Source organism: Hippoglossus stenolepis, chromosome 23, assembly GCF_022539355.2.
Source record: "Hippoglossus stenolepis isolate QCI-W04-F060 chromosome 23, HSTE1.2, whole genome shotgun sequence".
NCBI lineage: Eukaryota > Metazoa > Chordata > Actinopteri > Pleuronectiformes > Pleuronectidae > Hippoglossus > Hippoglossus stenolepis.
The window spans coordinates 10,655,243-10,671,781 of NC_061505.1; the positions used below are offsets into that span (position 1 = coordinate 10,655,243).

Below are 16,539 nucleotides of genomic sequence, written 5' to 3' on the forward strand. Positions count from 1 at the left end.
TTTAACAATTCAATAGTTTGCTGTACAGATGAAAGTGGCATTGACCTTCTTGCCTAACTCGTGGCAAACACACGATCGATCTGCTCCATTGACAAGAACGGTTTGTTCTGAGTTGCCTGTTTCATATGATGAGAGAAAAAAAAATCTGAAATCACCATTGTACTCTCCATAGGGAACTCTTTTTATAAATGTTCAAAGCTATACATCCTGTGGCAGATGTGAAGCCTGAGGGCCTCGCATTAAAAATATGAAAATGTTCAATCAGTCATTTTAAATCTGCTTTAGCTCAGGAGCACAAACAGGGACAAACCATGTTGTTCTTTCATCCACGTGAGCCCTATTTCAGGGCCGATCCTGTCTAACTGGGTCAAATTACAACAACGTGTATTAGGGGAATTTTTGCTCTCAGAGGTGTGTGTGTGTGGGGGGGGGATTTATGACTTAGCATCTGTACTTTTAAGTGTTTCTAATAAATTGACTGGGAAAACAATTTAAATTAAAAAAAATGTGTGTTGTGTGTGCGTGTGTGTGTGTGAACCTACACTAACATGCAGAAATCAGAACGAGTTGTTACACTATTTAGATTTTTTTAAACTGATAAAAAGTGGCAAAGCCCTTAATATCGTAATGAATATTTGTCAGCCATATCACTTAACTAGATTTAATTCACATTTTCATTTGATTTATTTACTTTTTTTGAATGAATTTACTTTTTCATCGTCTCACTTAATGTTTGTGCATATTATTGTTTATTTAAATTGTTGTTGGAAGTTGTTTTACATGTTGCAAGAGTCCGGATTTATGCCATATACTGCACCCAACCACCAGATGGCGATCGAGACAGTTTGGCTTTACTGTTGTGACGCTGTCAGGTCAAAGGTCAGACTCGTCAGAAAAACACAGGGTACTAGCAAATTAGCGATGCTAACGTTAGCATCTCTGGCAACGAAGGAGAATTGTTCTAAAAGGTAAACAGTGGAAGTTGTCGTCATTAACACTGAATGTTTATACCTACTTTCTTGACAGGGAGGATGAATTAGAAGATCCACAGCCTGGTGAGACATTAAAGTGTAAGTTAATTTTTTAATTAATCTTTCTTTCTCAATTGTTTCTTTATTTATTGTTTGTTTCCTTCTTTCGTTCTGTCTTTCTTTCCTCCTTCCTTCCTTCCTTTCCTCCTTTCTTTCTTTTCTCTGTCAGAGCAATTAACTCTGCAGGTCTCCACATCCTACATTTAGTGTGTAACTAATACCATTCAAGCGCCGCTAAATGTGATTATCCATTACATATCAATCTGCAATCTCATTTGTTAGCGAAGGCCCGGGGACACTTCCCCCTCTAATGAGATGATGGATGGAGAGTTGAAGCTGGTTCTGGTCCGTCATGGAGTCAGGAGGCTGCAGCACAACGACACAACGCCCTCCAAAGGTCTGTTTTACACTGTTCCATTAGCTTAGCTTTGAGCTCAGGGGGAGAAATATGACCTAAAATTGTTATATCACAATGTTACTTTTAGCGAGTTTTTGGAGGAGCAGCCTGCCTTGTCCTTTTATATCAATTTAAAGTATGTATTTTTATAATATATCAAGTATATGGGATATATCATTGTCAAACAAAGACATGGGAGAGTATAATGTATTTTCAACCCAAAGATCTGGAAATTAACTATACGTGCTTCAACAAAACTGAAACTAGATTAAGAAAAATGTAAAAAAAACGACGGTTAAAGACAGTTAAAGAAGGTGAAAAGGTGGAGGTTTCACACACTTGAACACAACATATTAGCTGTTCTTAGGGATTGTTTGATCTTTACTGAGATGGTCACTATAAAAAAAGAACAGAAGAACAGGGTAATAATGGTTTCAAAATTTTCTGTAAAAAACTAGTGATGTCTTTCCATCTCTTACGTAAATGATGCTTGGACGTGCTTCCTTGGCGCTGGTTGTCCCCCTGCTGGTTTTACCTCTTCATATATAAACGTGGCTACAAAGCCTCCATAATACTGTAGTTTGCAACACGTCGGATGACTTGGAACCAAATCTGCTCTAAATAACCCCTTTCCCCTTTTTTGGAATAAGAGTTTCTTCTCCTGTGGTCACCTCAGTCTCCCTGTCTTATTCCGACACTCCACTCATCTCGTATAACATCCTCTTGCCCGACCTTTCTTCATGATATGTTTCACATATAGTCTCTTCATTGATTTACCAATACTCAGCTTAAGTGGCTATGTTTGAAGTAACCTCACCATGCTTCAACTCATCAGTTGGGCCCCTCCCTTTTTTCACGTCACACCTTGAAGGCAGTGGCCGATATAGCGATTACTTTTTAATTTGCTACAAAATGACCTTATAAGGTAATTATTCAGACCGCAACTGAACCTTTTGAAGATTTCTTAAAGTCAGGATGTTGATTTGTTACTGTGGTTAAGGTGTTGTGCAATCCATGTCGTGGTGCACTACCACACCAATGATGACTATGACGCCGCTGTACCGCCCACTCCTACTCTGAGCTCACCGCAAGGGCCTTTGCATTCAGCCGCATGAGAAAATGGCAGAGGAAACAGATTATCTGCCAAACAACAGAAGCTCCTGATGATCTTGTGACTGCAGCCTCATCAATAAGTCAGTGTTTCTAATGTACCACATGTACGGGACTGATGTTCTCTGGAGGAAAACTGCAGTGAGAGTCCTCAGAAACACGGGTGACTCATCTTTCATCTTTCATCTTCATCGTCTCTGGGGCTAATGCTCTGAGAAAGATGACGTTATTCTGGTCAGGTTGTCCCCTGGTAGTCTTATGATCTCATTAATAACACTTGTTATATCACCGTGGTATCAGCAGATTGGTGATGCAGTGTCTTTTTAGCCCAAGTATTTAAGTTCAAATAGAAACAATAGGTTATATAGGTATCTTAACAAACTGAAGGTAGGAATGGGAATTATTTACAAGGCTAGTGAGCATATGTGGCCCACAAAAACATTTCATACAAATTTTGCCATTGCTAAAATCCAAAACCAGGGCATTTTTATGGATAAGAGGCCTTGATCTTAAACTTTTTGCCTGACCTGATGCAAAATATCAAAATGCAAAAACTTAATTTCAGCAAGTGGCTCAAACATGGCGTACTCTTTGGTCGTTGATGTAGCCAGGGCATCACTGGTCTTCTTTGTACCATGTGGGGGATGTTGAGATGTCAGAAAGCACATCCTGCCCATCTCTGCTGAGGGACAGTATAGACAGTAACGGTATAGCTCTGTACACTGGCAGTCACAGCACAGCATGGTCTCATCGGATCTGTCCATGTGTCATGTGACTCCCCCAACAATCCACGCTGTTGTTGTTCTCAGTTCCCAGGACTCAGATGGGGAACAAGCAGCAGCATAGTCTATAGGCGGTGCCAGCTGTGGAGGTCACACGCTAATGGCCGCTATACAGTGCAATTTGTCTTCTTCATTTCCTTTTCCAAGTTTTTTAGCACGTATAGATTTATAGTGGGATATGAGTGTCATATCTAGTACATATCCTAAAGCCTGTATCACAAGGTGTTTACAGCAGAAGATCGGCAGCTCTCACTATACATTTTGTATCTAGGGCAATTTGGAGGCGTACATGACACGTGCATGTGTGAAGTGCTCTACAACCACACAGCCATTGCTTTCTCTCTCTCTCTCTCTCTCTCTCTCTCTCTCTCTCTCTCTCTCTCTCTCTCTCACTCATGTATAAGAGGTGAGGGGTTGACAGTGGAGATGAGTACATCATGGTAACGATGTCACCGCTCTCCCTCTGTGGGTCTCTCACAGCTCGCTGTCATCCTCCATGCTGTACATTGACCCGGTCACTGTCATGTGCCTGTTTATTTATATATAGACTGTTGTATCCCACGGGTGGTCCTCATGAAAATATTCATGAATATTTGTTCTCCTGTTGATCATATTTTAAAGATTCATGTCATGTGCACGCATGTATTTTTTGCATATCGCCTTCTGTGTGCCAAGGAATTGATATACTGCACTGTACATGGATTGTAAATGATCAGTGCACTTCTCATGGGAGCAAAACATTCATACCCCCTCTGTTTTGCTAATAGATGGGATTTTTTAAATGCCTTCAGTTAATATTACTTTAACCTCATGCTTAATTTTTCAGTACGCTGACAGTTAACTTGTCTTTTCAGCTGGATAAAAACCGTCAAGTCATTAGATCCACTTAAAAAGAGCAGATGTTTTTGAGGGAAATGCTGCTAACATCAGAAACGGCTAATTGGAGGGAGGCAGCATCCACGCGTGCAAACGTTGTTCCAAGCCAATCAACACAGAGGAGACCGTGATGAATGATGAGACCGCTGTCTGTGAAATTTGCAGGCGGTTTGAAGATTTGTGCGTTATGAAAGAAATCAGTTCTAAGCAGGAGTGAAGCATATGGATCAAGTTAAAATAACCTGTCAAACCGCTGCGAATATGGCTTTTGTGCAGTGCTGCCAAAATATATAAAGCTTAACTTAAGAAAATAGAGAGACTGACAAGCTGCTAAAGCACAAAGACATGCAACATTTTGCTTTGTGGCTGTGTTTGTATCTGTGGAAGTCTGTTACTCTCGCATAGAAAGATGAGGTGAAATCTAAATAACATATATAAAACGAGCACTTTAAATGTTAAGCTGTTTCTTTAACCTGCATCCGGTCTTTTCCAGGTCTTTGAAGCAGCCGTCAAAGTAGTTTTGCAGCTGAGGATTATTCATGGTCCTGTTATGTTTGGTGGCAGAGCGCTGTGTTTTCTCTCCGTCCGTCATGTAACTGCCACATGCTTAAGTCATGTTCAGTTAGATCAACATATTGTTTCTGAAGGGGGAAATTGTCTCACAGTTTACCTCTTAATCCAAGACATATAGAATATAGAAGACATTTATTTTCAGCAATTAAACCTTAAAAATATTTGCATCTTCATAGATGCCCTTAACCCTCTGCAAGAGTGAGGAAAAACTAATTTTGCAGCACTTGTTGAAATTCAACATGAGATATGTGAAATGCATCGAAATGCGTCACCATAGTACAAAGTACATCTCTTATTACTTCTACCGTCTTGTGAAGATTAAGAGCTGAAGCTGGTGGATGGTTTCGATGCTTCACGTTTTGTAATCAACGAATTTCCCTCCTGCTCTATTCCCTTTCTTCCTTTGCATCACCATCCCTTTTCTTCTCTTCTCACAATTCCATCTCGTTTTTATCTCCGTGTCGTCATACCACACGACTACACATTTACATTTGAGGTGTTTTACCCCCCTATCCACAGTGACTTACAATGAGCAGGGATGTGGGGGTAAAGTGATCTTCAGCAGGATCATTACCCATTCCTTCGTTTCTCCCTTGATCCTTCCAAGCGACCCAAATTCCTCTATTTCCACCCCCGTCCTCTGCCTGCTCCTTCCCTTCACTCTTAAGTGCTCTTCTGAATCAAGGTGCTCTGACAATTGCTCTGGAATGACAGTTTTTCACCCTAATCCTCAGGCCTGTTGTCATGGAAATTGGGCTCTCCACACGGCACCATTCACTGGCCCTCACACGAAAGATGAATTTGAGTTTCTGTGTGCATCACTTTGCATGTGTGCATATGTGTGTGTGTGTGTGAGGGGGCCAACTGGCAGATTTCCGCAGTTAATCACTCTCTCTGTCATTTCATGACAAGAGGAAAAAAGGGAGGGAAGTAAAAGGATGAAGAAAACCATGTGTTGATTGGAGCCACGGAAGGTAGAAAATCTGGCCAGTGGTTAATTTCTCATGGCAGGATTGCATTCAATGCATTCACTGACAGGGCAAGTGAATTTGCCTAATTGCCTCGGGCTAAAAAACGTCTCAATCCACAAAGAAAAACTAGGCTAAGAGCTTAGCCATCTGAAAATAGACAGAGCTGAGTACCTTAGTCTCTGGCACTGATGCAAATTAGCCAGTTTTAATAACCCCGCTAAGACGGAAAATATGGCGAGTGAGTGTGGAGAGATAAGGAGTGATTCTACTGATATATTCTTCACTCCCATCAACATTTTGGGCTTTTATTTTTGTCCTACTTGGGTGGTTTCCCACAATGCAGGCTGCATTCCAGTGAATCCACTCATACTCCACTCCAATTAGCACAGAGGTTGATGGGGACACCTTTAGTGTGTGATATTTACAAAAAGTTTTCGGGAACGACAGACGTAGTGGATGTAATGTCAGCGTGAGTCATGATCAGACTTTGCTCTATAAGCTGTAAATGTGAATGGAATATTCTATTAGTGACTCAAGTAAAAATTCAAATCGGAGGAATTTAATTCAGTAATTAAAGACATTAATTAAAGAATGAATGTAAGTAAATGTAAGGTATTAACATGACAAAAAGCCTATCATATCCAGGATACTGCTGCACACTACTCATTCAGTAAACTTGGATGAAGTGACTACAGAACATTGAATACATTAACATATGTTTCTTTGTGTTTATTAATATGTTAGTGCTCTTTTTTCTCGTGATTAACAGTGGAGTATTTAATAATGGAGTACATTATGTCGCAGACTCGCTGTTAATCAATTGTCAAGAGGTTCAATAGGTCTGTTGCCATAGAAACCAACAAAAGAAGAAGAGTGGATTAAATCACTTGATTGGACAGTTGTTCCAGTCATTAATTATGAACTAGTGTGGCACTTTGTCTTAATAATGAGAACACGGAAATCAGTGTGTGTGTGTGTGTGTGTGTGTGTGTGTGTGTGTGTGTGTGTGTGTGTGTGTGTGTGTGTGTGTGTGTGTGTGTGTGTGTGTGTGTGTGTGCATTTTTTCAAGAATCAGCGTCCGGCACATTCAAGCTTTGTCCTTTAAGCTGTTTTCAAACATGCACTGAACATCAGGCACTTTCCTCAAATTTTCCGAGGGGGCTGTATGTGAGAATGCAAATGTCCGAGCAGGCTAATCCAGACATTTTGTGGGACTTTCCCTGCCAACCCCCTGGTAAAATGTCCAGAAAATATCAGATTGAGCCCATGGGAGACTGCAGCAGGAAAATGTCCAAATTCACGGCAACTGAATGGGGAGTGTTTATGACAGATATAATTCATGACCAATGCATCTGACTCTGCCAATTTCCTGCTACATTCTTCATATGTAGTAGACAAACTCTGGAAAATGTCCTGAAACAATTTTCAACAAATTTTCCGGATTTAATGTCTGAAAACAGCTTTGACCTCTTCACTGTAACCTGCCCTAACCTCCTGTACTGTATAGGAGCTGCACATTGGTTTGCATGCAATTAAGGCCCATGACATCCTTAATCGCACACTTCTGTAATGTGTGTGTAAACTTAAATACAGTAACCAGCAACAATCGGAGCAGGGGGGACCATGTGACGGCTCTTTCAAAGTGGTTGAGGAGTGAATACACAGTTGTTGAAGCAAAGCCCAAGGCTGAACTCAGATAGGTCTCACAACTTGTGAATATCATGCGCTGGGTGTTACTGTTGACCAGTGAACTCTTTTTCCTGCGGTGCTTGAAATGTCACGGCAGCTGCGTAACATTACCTCTGTCATATGATGTTGTTTTCGTATCGACAGTCTTTCCCTTCCGTCGAGTAGAGACACAGTTTGTGTTCTTCTTAACCTAATGAAACATCTGCTCTGTCGGACTGTAACTGTGTTTATACATGGGTGGAAAGAGATGAGCGAGCATGTGACCCATGTTTAAAGCAATTTATAATATAGTTTGCTGTTGGTTAGTTTGACATGTTCGAGTAGAAAACCCCTGGAAAATCAAGCACTCTACTCTATTTTTTCTGTCGATGCATTTTGGATTATTATAAGTACTTTTTAATCTCAGCTAAGCAGTCGAGCATGTCATCAACCATAAACTGATACAGTCAGGGAAGACAGAGATAGTTCAGAATGGCGTGCAGATATCCTGTACGAAGCTCTAATCAGTAATGCTATCTGACACACTCAGACACACTTTATCAGCCAAGCTTCATCAGTGTGCAATGATTTGTTGAAATGGCAAAGACAAAAGATCCACTTAAGTTTTCCAGTTTTCCTTGATTGCGATGTTCTCCCAGCAGAGGTTCAACCTTTTAAAGAGGTGAGTGATTGTGAAATAAACAACATAATCATATTGGTTTAACTGGCCTCCAGAGTAAACATGAGGTTAAACAGATAATTGTATCCAGCGCACAGTGCAGCTAACTGATTTCAAGCTGGAGATGCACATTAACATGTTCTCTTGCAAATGTTCTTGATACTGTGCTCTGCATTCATCCACAGTCTAGCTTTAAAGCTCTATAATCTCTATGGACAGAATTATCTCCACCAAAAATAATATAGCACTTATAGCCCATGTGGTTGAGTGTATGCCAGTTGAATTGAATGTGAAATCAAAGATTGATCATGTAGGCCAAAAACCAGATAAACACCAAAAAAGGCCTATTTGTGTCCTTTGCCTTTGTGGTTTCCTCAGCCTGAGAAAGAGCCTCTGCTCCACAATAGACTATCATGTACTGACTTCTTGTATCTTTCATGCCTTCCTGCAAATCAGAACTTCATGCCACTCTGAAATGTCATTTGGAACGTCCATATTGCTGCTTCCGTCCTTTTAAAACCCTGCGCTATTATTGTTTTATCCATTCCATTATCTCAGGGTAAGTATATGCAGCCTCTCCAAAGTACAACAGTTTATCAAAAAGGGAACATCGTGTGCTGATATTAAGCCACACAGTTGTGTCCCTTAATCTTTTCAGCAGCACGTCAAGGCTACAAACAAAAAAGCAGCAAGCCAAAATAGGTCATTCCATAACAGTAACATAACAGCTCCTCGCAGGATGTGCCTTGTATCTTGAGGTTGTCCTTGGTCTGGTGTCAGTTTGGAGATTTCCCAGACTAACTGTTGTGGTGACATGTAGTAGTCAGGGTAGCAAACAAAGAGAATGAATTCAGCTTCACACCATCATTTGTTAACTTTCTAAAAGGAAGAAGGTCCTGCAGGGGTCTCTTCTGGGTCTACCTGCTTCTTATCAGGCCCAAGCTGCTCTCTAATCTACTGTCACATGGAAGGCTCTGTATGAATTCAGCTCAGGGCTGGGCAAGAAATCAATATGCTCACAATAGCAATATAACAAAGTTTCACTGTATATCAATATATTGCTTCGGCATTGTGCACAGAGAGGAGGCATAACATATGTTTGATTTACCTTAGATTTGTAAAACGTTTCGCTGTTTAAGTGTTTGCCATTCTCTATCAATAAAGACAAGTTTAAAACCACAACCTTCACTCAGAAACAAAATTCAGTCTTTAAACTTACTGAGGAAATAATAACGTGACATTTATCGTGATAATTATTGGTATTAACTCATATTAACATTTTTATCTTGATATAATTTTTGGCCATATTGTCCAGCCTTTATTCTGGTAATTCAGCATTTCATTTCATTAACTCATTTTGATGTCAGTGACCAGTCTTTATTAAAACCTACACACTGTATGTAGTATGTTGTAGAAAGAGTGTGTCATTTACAGACCTTTGACTGCCCTCTCTGTCTGCTCCCTTTATTATCTCATCCTCTCTCCACATGCTACAAGCATCCAGGGCCATAATTAATAATCAGTCTCGCCCCGCTGGCTCCATTCAGTGAACTGGTACACACACATACACACACATACACACACACGCACACACTCACACTATGCAGAATGAACGGTCACCCTACATGGTGGTTTCTTATCGACTTTTGTGTGTGTGTCTGGAGAAACTTCTTATCCACTGAAGAGTCCTTGGAGGCTTCGGCTATGGGATAATAAAGCAAGACAACACTCACACTATAACCGCACACTATGACATGAGATCACAACAAGCAGGTACACAACTGAATTATGGTTGGACGTTATAAAGTGAGGACAAACGGTCAGAAGGCTGAGAAGAAATCAAGGTTATTCAAATAAATCAGGATCATACATGAGCAAGAGCACACACATCGGAACAAAACCCCAAAGATAACAGAAAATGGAAGGGGCACTTTAGGTAATGAGGTTTCCACATGAGTTCAATTCCGTTGAAATCCACTTTCCCTCTAATTTGTGCATCAAAAAATAATGAGCAGAAAAACCACTAACCTGCTACAAACAATAAAAGTCACACAGTCTTTGTAAGGTGCAGAAATAGTACATTGGTGTATTATTTATTTCTTTTAGCGAGGTCAGCTCGTAAAAGGGAAATGTCTCCTGAAAAGAGAGGAATTTGACAGCATGATAGCGAGTAACTCTCAGTTGTGAACGTGGTGAGAAAAGGGGCTTTCATCCCTGCAGAGCCAGGAGAGCACATAAAAAGCACCTCTGAATTTAGTAGTCAAAGAAACTTTTGTTGTGAGTGCGTTTCTCTCAGGGTAAATGAATGTAACATACAAATTTGAGGGACATATTCAATTATATGATATATAATGCAGTGTATTATATTTCCTACCTAAGAAACTACTTATAGCAGACTTGATGAAATACAAAACTCAAAAGGCCTCCGCAGAGCAGTGCTCATAGATTTTTGTTTTGTATGGAAATTAATGGAAACCACTTGTGGCTCTAATGAATGGCAAAATATTCAAAATGCATCTTGGTATGGTTTTCATATTTGCATGTTTAGTTGTGTCATTTTTAGTAACTTTAGCGTTGCTACAAGAGCATCACAAGTCATTTTGATGACTGATTGGTTGATTTGATTGGTTGCATGTGTATGTTAATGTCCCTGTATCCAGAAATGCAGTCAGAACATTCTGGACACAAACTCTACCATCTTTTGTTCATTTGGAGTCAGAATCTGCCAGGTGGCGATCGAGACACTTTGGCTTCACTCTCTTGGAGCTGTCATGTGGTCCCATCTTTTCTAAAGTCAATGATTGGTTGCTATTCAGTATGATGACTCTTTAACTTTGGTGAACTCAGGCCTGTGAGCATGGCTATAGACTATTAATCTGGTTTCAGTGAACCACTCTTTGAAAAATGAAAGATGCTCTGACAGGAAGTGGACCCCCGATACAAACTTGAATCCAAAGCCTTTCCTTTTACTGGACTGGAAGAATAGCTGTGGCCTCTCCCGGTGTGAAATAATCTTCCGGCTTCAATAATCAGCTCCACTCTTCATCAGCGGTGAAAGACCCAAAGCCTCAACTTCAGCGGCTGCCTGCTGTTGAGTTGAATGAGTCAAAAAGAGAGGGGGGGGAGAAATTAAGAGGGCGAGTAAGAGGGCACCTGATGAAAGTATAAAGAGAAAGAGAGAGAACGTAAAAAGAAAAGAAAATGCAGACAAGGACAGGCTGCGCCCTCCGGTGCCTTTGTCCCATTGGCCAAGGGTCTGCCCGATGCCAGCGGCAACCGATGACATCACTGTGTGAAACGCGGCGGGGGAGGGCGGGGCCTCTGCTGCCTCTTGTCACCCTGGCAACAAGTCCACTAGTGTGTGTGTGTGTGTGTTATTGTTAGAGTTGTACAGTGATTGCCTCACCTCTGGCAAGAAGTCTGCCGCCAATTCTCTTTCATGTTCTCTTTCTTGTCTTTCTTTGGTTCCTCTTGCTGTCCTCCCTTCATTCTTCTCCCGGCTAAGTTACATTTTGTCATCCGAACAGTAGTTACTCATTTTAGAACAAGATTAATCGTCTGTGACCTCTACCTCCCCTCCCCTAGCTCATATCCATCTCCACTTCCTCAGTTTCCTCCCTCCCTCTCGTCTAATTCCATTCTGCCTCTGTCCGTACTTGCTTTCATCTTTCATTCTCCTCCTCTCCTCTCCTGCTTTTCCTCCCCTCCTCTTAACTCTTTTCAGTATCCTGCAGAGTGTCATAAGTGGATTGGTGGTGTGCCAACCTAAAATGAGTGGAGGAATCATACCACTAATCCCATTGTGAGAGGACAAGAGCTGAGGAAGGCCAGTGTGCGTTTATGTGTGTGCCTGTGTGTGTGTGTGTGTGTGTGTGTGTGTGTGTGTGTGTGTGTGTGTGTGTGTGTGTGTGTGTGTGTGTGTGTGTGTGTGTGTGTGTGTGTGTGTGTGTGTGTGTGTTTCGAGAAAGTCTGAAAAAGGAAGAGGGGTGGGGGGGCCGTCCTATAGACAGGATAGACAGAGCGATAGAGGGGTCTTTGTGTGAGTGCCCTGTTAAATCAGGCTTATAATGCCAGCTTTTATAGGAAAGCCTCTCAAGACTCCTGTGATAAGTGGCACGCTTCTCTGATCTGTACATGAAAGACCAAGAGCAAGAAAAGGAGAGGAGAAAAAAATAAAGACATGAGAGAGCGTGGTCCGTCCAGAGAAAATTTATTTTTTTCTGTTTCCTGGGGAGCTTCATGTCCTGTGAGAGGAAGGGGGAAGGAGGAATAACTATACATTCACACATCTCTTGACTTTAACACACTGTCAGGGCTGTGCAACTTGCTCAAGGGTTTTTTTCTGCTGATTCCAGAACAAGAAAGATGTACAGCTTTTCAAAGTGTAAGAGAGAAGTGTTAGAGAGAGTATAGAAAAGCAACAGGTCATCCAAACTAACCCTAACCTACTTGTTCAATGCATTTTAAAACAACACATCGGAGTCTGTTCTGATCTAGTGTCTCTATTGTCGGTAAGAAATAAGACATTCCAAGACATTTCTTCTCTATAGTGCTGCTGAAGCGTCCTCTATGGCCCTGTTCAGATCTTGTTCCAACATCAATCCTGAGAGATCTGATCACAAGTAGACAGCTGACACCACTTGATTTTGGTTTTACCCAGTCTGAGTTTACAGATGAGTCCACTGTCAATATGTGTGTGTGTATGCAATAAGATTTTATTCTGAGTAGGCGGTCCTTCATACAGTATGTGGCCTAAGACACATTTGCGTTCAAACAGCCAAAAGAACTTGACTACATGTGTCCCAGACCAACTTTGGACGCATTTTGATGGTTTAGCCCTGAACCTGAGGTCTGAGCAGGTTCTAACTGACACTGTTCTACAATGGCTTTCGCAACAAACTATTTCCAAATCGAGTCCTTGTCGTCGCTTAGCGATAATTCCACTTCCAAAAGTGCTGTAAAAAGACAGCTACAAAATTCTCGTTGTTTAAAACTGAAAACTACTGAGTTGAGATCTTTAAAAAGATTGTCGCAATAGTTCATGAATTCATGAATGTTTGAGTTTGCGATCACTGGTTTCTGGCAGCTTGTGGGCGGCAGAAACAAGCACTGACATATGCACTAAATTAATATGGCAAGCTGTTTTCCTCTTCGAGCAAATCTATTCAAATTTAGACATCGGATCTTTGATCCTTTTAAGCATAAAAAATGTATTAGCAGAGCTCTGAAATTAGCCAAATATTGTGGTAATGGTTTATAGAAAATAACACAAACCTTGACGTGCAAGTGTGGGGATTCATTTTGGTCTATTTTCATACATCAGCCTACTAGGCTTTCTTTTAAATTGAATCATCTAACCATCCACTTATGTGCCTTCTTTATATTCCATAACCTCCAGCTAGTGTCGCAGTAGGAATTTAAAAACACAATGACCAACACTGACATGTATCTGAGGCTGAAGAAACAAAGAAGGACGTAGGAAACTAAGAGTAAAGAAAAACACTCAGATCCCTGGTGAGCACAGATCACAGGAAGCCTCTGTCTCCTCTGATTTCTCTCGTCTGATAAAGTCTTTCTTCTGTCCTTTCCAACCCTGATTTACTTGCCTGCGCTGTGCCAACAACAGCACGTCTTTCTTCATCTCCTTGTTCCCTTCTTCCCTCCCTTCTTCTCCCTCGCACACTCATCAGCCACCAGGCTCAAACAGCCTTCTCTTTCATTCCTGACACTCCCGCTTTCTTCCCGTCGCTCCCACCACTCTTCGCCCTGTGGGAGGTAGAAAGAGATTTATAGAGGACGAAGTGATATCATTGTTAGCGGCTGTCCTCTGAGCTCCCCTTTGAAATAAACACACACACATGCACACACCCGCACACACACACACACAACAATAAATGACAAGCGATCAAACACTTGCAGGTGACTGAGCAAGCCACAGAGGCACACACACAAGAAAATCCACACACACACACACACAGTTAGAGATACACACTCCCTCCTTAGCTTTCTCCTGCCTGCCGTCTAGAGGGCTTGTTCCCACGCCATAGGGAGTGTGTCTCATGACTGGCCAGCTGTGTGTCTGCGTGTGTGTGTGGTGTGTCGGAGGGTCCATCGTCGGGACACCAGGGGCTCCTCCTTTGGGATTAAACTCGTGTTTTAAGGTCACGAGTGGCGGCTGGAGCCTTAACACCCCCGCTCCAACTCCTCCCGCACAAACACACACATACACACTCGCTCACAATCAGTCACCTCAGACATCACTGTTGTTAAATGGATTAAATTGGTTTATTCCAAATGCAATATGGTGAGTCTTAGCTGTTGTCCTGCCAGCTAATCCATTAATGTGACCACATAGGTCCCTGTGGTACCAACATCCATCCTCCTAGGTACTTGGGTAAATGGCTCGTAGGTGATTGGCTGGAGGAGCCAGAATCATTTAGAATGTAAATCACTTCATGGGCAATGTGCTGTATTTGAGATCGACAGGAAGAAATGTCCCATCCTCCCAACAGTTCCGTTTCCTGCTGCAGGGAGACATACGGCCTTTTTTACTGCAGCGGTTCTTTGGCAAATTTTATGCAACGTTTCTTCTGTTCATAGGAAGTCAATCGAAAAAGTGAAAAAAAGAGCAAATTAGCTGCTTATTATGCACAAGGGCCACTTAAGCCTCATTCACACTGGATGTATTTGTCTAAGGGAGGTGGGGGTGATTTTAACAGTCATTGTGTTGGTCGGTGACTTTAATCCAGTGCGGATGTTGTAAAGTTTGACTTTTGTATGGAATCTGATAAATGGAAACACAATGACACCAACATACAGGCCAATATGACAATGGCAATAAAAGGTGTTTGTTCGAGTTCTACACTAGCACACAATGAATCTCGGGATATGTTGACCTGAGAACGATCCACCCGTTGGAGCCTTCATTGCTCCGCAATGCAAGGGCGGATTTATCGGCCGTATATTAAAAGCAGCCTTCGAATTGTCTTGTCATGCTAATGTAATGCAATCGGCCTTCAAATGCAGCCCCTGAAGGAGGTGGCACCTGAATTTAGACACAGCTCATGTCTATTGCACACCACTTCCAATAAGTTCACTATGGTTAAGCTTGAATCCACTATTTGAATTATAGTGAATATTTTAATTTCCCACCTCCCCCAATGTTAATTTAAAGAGAAGGACCATGTTTGCTTTCCAAAGTGAAATGTCGGTCACATCTGTCACTCATGTCGCCAACAGGATATATATTTACATGTGTGTGTGTCCTGTTTTTTTTTTTAAGTTTACAGGTTTTATTTACATCCAAATTAGCATTAGTTACAGATATTGACTGAACTGTCTGTGAATTAAACCAAACCCCATTGATCCAATTTGAGCGCAACGACAGATACAATTGGGAAGGAGAGCGGGATTAAAGTGAGACTTTACAATGTTAAAACAAAAGGTCATAGCTTCAGATGGATCACATGTCATTGTTTGATTTAATTGGAAAAAGTATGATCAACGTGTGACAGTTCTGGCCGACTGATGTAAGAACCACGAAACCTTTGTTGTAGAAGATCAAGCGCAGATGAAATGGAGCTGGCATGCAAAATCGTACGTCTAATTTGTAACTCCTATAATCATGTACCATAATTACTGAAGTATGTTTTTATTGAAAGGAACATGAACATGAGTCTTTGATAGTGAACTTGAATGAGAAGCCCCAGTCTTATCACTTAAGATGATTATTTGCAAAGTGTTTTGGGGGAAATCGAGGAAGAGGATTAGAGAAAGGGACATAAGAGTTGTTTTTGAACAGGGCCATTAATGCCGTTAATCCCATTGTTATGAGACATTCTGGCTTTAATGCTCTAGTGAATCATTGTGTCAATGTGTTTTGATGTGATTCTACAACTGTCTAGACAGATGACATTAGTTGAAATGTCCTTGTTTGTGTCAGACGCACTGATACGTTACAGCCACTTGTTATGTGTGTGATGTTGTTTGGATGTAGTTGGAGCCATAACATGGCTTTGTGCATTCTTACCAGCATTAGGTGGTGTTTCGCATTGTAAACAGATTAAGTCTTGGAACACTGTACCAGGACAGTTTACATATTTGCTTCACCCTTACTTATCTCCTTCAATCATTAGTAAACCATTTTCTGAGCCTTGATTGCGTTTACATTATTAGGCTGGAAATATAATTTTTTTTACTGTTTGATCCAATGTCCAGCTGCTGGGATCAGTCTGTTTTCATTGCATCTGCAAGACTTAAACTCAATCAAATCATATCTTATGAAAAGGTTTTTTTTCCCTCCCTAGCTATAACATTTCTTTAAGAGGCTGACCAATATATTTGTTAGCTAATACAAATTGTCTTGATATGAGGATGTTCCAGCCTGATCTTTGAAACGATAGTGAAAAAATATGAAATATTAATTATTAGCACAAATGTTATCTTTTGCAAT

The 16,539-nt window shown here is 41.1% G+C and overlaps 1 long non-coding RNA gene across 1 annotated transcript; it reads left to right on the forward strand.

Moving 5' to 3' along the window:
* Positions 1-879: 879 nt before the first annotated feature.
* On the forward strand, positions 880-1,408 carry LOC124851323. Its single transcript, XR_007032365.1, has 3 exons — positions 880-904; positions 1,027-1,070; positions 1,314-1,408. It is a non-coding gene; the product is annotated as an uncharacterized LOC124851323 (long non-coding RNA).
* Positions 1,409-16,539: the final 15,131 nt, after the last annotated feature.